The 4,221-nt window shown below is 38.7% G+C and overlaps 1 long non-coding RNA gene across 2 annotated transcripts; it reads left to right on the top strand.

The window, feature by feature from the left end:
* Positions 1 to 845: 845 nt before the first annotated feature.
* On the top strand, positions 846 to 3,649 carry LOC127916214 (uncharacterized). Of its 2 annotated transcripts, XR_008094010.1 has the most exons (8): positions 846 to 928; positions 1,233 to 1,334; positions 1,494 to 1,595; positions 1,647 to 1,746; positions 2,144 to 2,392; positions 2,597 to 2,745; positions 3,103 to 3,451; positions 3,554 to 3,611. It is a non-coding gene; the product is annotated as an uncharacterized LOC127916214 (long non-coding RNA). The 2 variants fall into 2 exon arrangements; XR_008094011.1 differs by lacking the exons at positions 846 to 928; positions 1,494 to 1,595; positions 1,647 to 1,746; positions 3,103 to 3,451 and adding an exon at positions 1,940 to 2,092 and having other exon boundaries at positions 999 to 1,334; positions 2,597 to 3,000; positions 3,503 to 3,649.
* Positions 3,650 to 4,221: the final 572 nt, after the last annotated feature.

Raw genomic sequence — 4,221 nt, 5'->3', positions numbered from 1 at the left:
TTGGCTCCTGTGGCTTTAGCCTCTGGGCTGGTTGCTAGTGATGGAGAGGAGAGATAGGAGAGAATACTATAACCAGCTGGAGGGTCAAGATTTGGTCAAGCTGAAAGCGAGAGAAAGGAGGGGGGAGAGAGGGAGAGAGAGATGGAGGGGGAGAGAGGGAGGGAGAGATGGAGGGGAGAGAGGGAGGGAGAGATGGAGTGGGGAGAGAGGGAGGGGGAGAGAGAGATGGAGGGAGAGATGGAGGGAGAGATGGAGGGAGGAGAGATGGACAGGGAGAGGGGGGGCGAGAGAAAGGGAGAGATGGAGAGGGAGAGAGGGAGGGAGAGATGGAGGGGGAGAGAGGTAGGGAGAGATGGAGGGGGGAGAGAGGGAGGAGAGATAGAGGGGGAGAGATGGAGGGGAGAGAGGGAGGGGCGAGAGGGTATATATGGAGTAGTGAGATGGGAGAGAGGGAGGGGTGAGTCAGTAGTGAGATGGGATTAGATGGAGGTGGATAGATGGAGGTAGTGAGATGGTGGAGGGGGTGTGGAGGTGATATATGGTCAGTAGTGAGATGGTGTTTATTAAGGGTGTGTGTTTTGGTGTATATATGGTCAGGGGTGAGATGGTGTTTAGAGATGGAGGGGGAGAGTGTATGGGGAGAGATGGTCAGTAGTGAGATGGTGTTGGGATTAGATTGGTGGGAGGTATGTAGATATGGTCAGTAGTGAGATGGTGTTTATTAAGAGTGGTGGGGTGAGATGGAGGGGTAGTGAGAGTGTTTATTAAGGTGGTGAGAGGGTATATAGTCAGTAGTGAGATGGTGTTTATTAGTTAGTGTGTTGAGGTGTATATATGGTCAGTAGTGAGATGGTGTTTATTAATTAGTGTGTGTGAGGTGTATATATGGTCAGTAGTGAGATGGTGTTTATTAATTAGTGTGTGTAAGGTGTATATATGGTCAGTAGTGAGATGGTGTTTATTAATTAGTGTGTGTGAGGTGTATATATGGTCAGTAGTGAGATGGTGTTTATTAATTAGTGTGTGTGAGGTGTATATATGGTCAGTAGTGAGATGGTGTTTATTAATTAGTGTGTGTGAGGTGTATATATGGTCAGTAGTGAGATGGTGTTTATTAATTAGTGTGTGAGGTGTATATATGGTCAGTAGTGAGATGGTGTTTATTAATTAGTGTGTGTGAGGTGTATATATGGTCAGTAGTGAGATGGTGTTTATTAATTAGTGTGTGTGAGGTGTATATATGGTCAGTAGTGTGATGGTGTTTATTAATTAGTGTGTGTGAGGTGTATATATGGTCAGTAGTGTGATGGTGTTTATTAATTAGTGTGTGTAAGGTGTATATGGTCAGTAGTGAGATGGTGTTTATTAATTATGGTCAGTAGTGTGGTGAGGTGTATATATGGTCAGTAGTGAGATGGTGTTTATTAATTAGTGTGTGTGAGGTGTATATATGGTCAGTAGTGAGATGGTGTTTATTAATTAGTGTGTGTGAGGTGTATATATGGTCAGTAGTGTGATGGTGTTTATTAATTAGTGTGTGTGAGGTGTATATATGGTCAGTAGTGAGATGGTGTTTATTAATTAGTGTGTGTAAGGTGTATATATGGTCAGTAGTGAGATGGTGTTTATTAATTAGTGTGTGTGAGGTGTATATATGGTCAGTAGTGAGATGGTGTTTATTAATTAGTGTGTGAGGTGTATATATGGTCAGTAGTGAGATGGTGTTTATTAATTAGTGTGTGTAAGGTGTATATATGGTCAGTAGTGAGATGGTGTTTATTAATTAGTGTATATATGGTCAGTAGTGAGATGGTGTTTATTAATTAGTGTGTGTGAGGTGTATATATGGTCAGTAGTGAGATGGTGTTTATTAATTAGTGTGTGTGAGGTGTATATATGGTCAGTAGTGAGATGGTGTTTATTAATTAGTGTGTGTAAGGTGTATATATGGTCAGTAGTGTGATGGTGTTTATTAATTAGTGTGTGTGAGGTGTATATATGGTCAGTAGTGAGATGGTGTTTATTAATTAGTGTGTGTGAGGTGTATATATGGTCAGTAGTGAGATGGTGTTTATTAATTAGTGTGTGTAAGGTGTATATATGGTCAGTAGTGAGATGGTGTTTATTAATTAGTGTGTGTGAGGTGTATATATGGTCAGTAGTGAGATGGTGTTTATTAATTAGTGTGTGAGGTGTATATATGGTCAGTAGTGAGATGGTGTTTATTAATTAGTGTGTGTAAGGTGTATATATGGTCAGTAGTGAGATGGTGTTTATTAATTAGTGTGTGAGGTGTATATATGGTCAGTAGTGAGATGGTGTTTATTAATTAGTGTGTAAGGTGTATATATGGTCAGTAGTGAGATGGTGTTTATTAATTAGTGTGTGTCAGGTGTATGTATGGTCAGTAGTGAGATGGTGTTTATTAATTAGTGTGTGTCAGGTGTATGTATGGTCAGTAGTGAGATGGTGTTTATTAATTAGTGTGTGTAAGGTGTATATATGGTCAGTAGTGAGATGGTGTTTATTAATTAGTGTGTGTCAGGTGTATGTATGGTCAGTAGTGAGATGGTGTTTATTAATTAGTGTGTGTAAGGTGTATATATGGTCAGTAGTGAGATGGTGTTTATTAATTAGTGTGTAAGGTGTATATATGGTCAGTAGTGTGATGGTGTTTATTAATTAGTGTGTAAGGTGTATATATGGTCAGTAGTGAGATGGTGTTTATTAATTAGTGTGTGTTAGGTGTATATATGGTCAGTAGTGAGATGGTGTTTATTAATTAGTGTGTGTCAGGTGTATGTATGGTCAGTAGTGAGATGGTGTTTATTAATTAGTGTGTGTAAGGTGTATATATGGTCAGTAGTGCGATGGTGTTTATTAATTAGTGTGTGTTAGGTGTATATATGGTCAGTAGTGTGATGGTGTTTATTAATTAGTGTGTGTAAGGTGTATATATGGTCAGTAGTGCGATGGTGTTTATTAATTAGTGTGTGTCAGGTGTATGTATGGTCAGTAGTGAGATGGTGTTTATTAATTAGTGTGTGTCAGGTGTATGTATGGTCAGTAGTGCGATGGTGTTTATTAATTAGTGTGTGTAAGGTGTATATATGGTCAGTAGTGCGATGGTGTTTATTAATTAGTGTGTGTAAGGTGTATATATGGTCAGTAGTGAGATGGTGTTTATTAATTAGTGTGTGTAAGGTGTATATATGGTCAGTAGTGCGATGGTGTTTATTAATTAGTGTGTAAGGTGTATATATGGTCAGTAGTGCGATGGTGTTTATTAATTAGTGTGTGAGGTGTATATATGGTCAGTAGTGCGATGGTGTTTATTAATTAGTGTGTGAGGTGTATATATGGTCAGTAGTGAGATGGTGTTTATTAATTAGTGTGTGTAAGGTGTATATATGGTCAGTAGTGCGATGGTGTTTATTAATTAGTGTGTGAGGTGTATGTATATGGTCAGTAGTGCGATGGTGTTTATTAATTAGTGTGTGAGGTGTATATATGGTCAGTAGTGTGATGGTGTTTATTAATTAGTGTGTGTAAGGTGTATATATGGTCAGTAGTGCGATGGTGTTTATTAATTAGTGTGTGTAAGGTGTATATATGGTCAGTAGTGAGATGGTGTTTACTAATTAGTGTGTGTAAGGTGTATATATGGTCAGTAGATGGTTAGGAAGAAAGCCAATTTGACATTTACTTATTACATTTTTTTCTTGAAGAAAGGTTTGAATTCTTGAATTCAAAATGCTTCAGAAAATCTTTCCCAAGTTACTGTTGACGCAAATTCCCCTGTAATTATTGGGGTCTGATTTGTCTCCACTTTTGTGGATAGGGGAGATGAGCCCCTGGTTCCAGACATCAGGGAAGCAGACAGAAATTAAAACCATGTTGAACAATTTAAGCACAGCATTTTGCAACTCAGGTGTGCTGTTTTTCAGCATTTCATTTCTGATGTTGTCTACACCACAAACCTTCTTTGATTTAATAGATTTGAGCTTTTCATTTAGTTCTTGTTGGGTTATTGGGTCATCTAATGGATTTTGGTTGTTTTTAACTTGTTATGGAGGAGTGTTCCTGTGGCGGAACCAAATCAGCGCCACCTATAGTTTTTGATAAAACTCAAACTTTCATTAAAACACACATGCAAGGTACTGAATTAAAGCTACACTCGTTGTGAATCTAGCCACCAAGTCAGATTTGTAAAATGCTTTT

The sequence above is a fragment of the Oncorhynchus keta genome, chromosome 35 (genome assembly GCF_023373465.1).
Source record: "Oncorhynchus keta strain PuntledgeMale-10-30-2019 chromosome 35, Oket_V2, whole genome shotgun sequence".
Classification (NCBI taxonomy): Eukaryota; Metazoa; Chordata; class Actinopteri; order Salmoniformes; family Salmonidae; genus Oncorhynchus; species Oncorhynchus keta.
The sequence above is the reverse complement of the archived record's forward strand: the minus strand, read 5'-3'. Positions and strand labels throughout refer to the sequence as shown.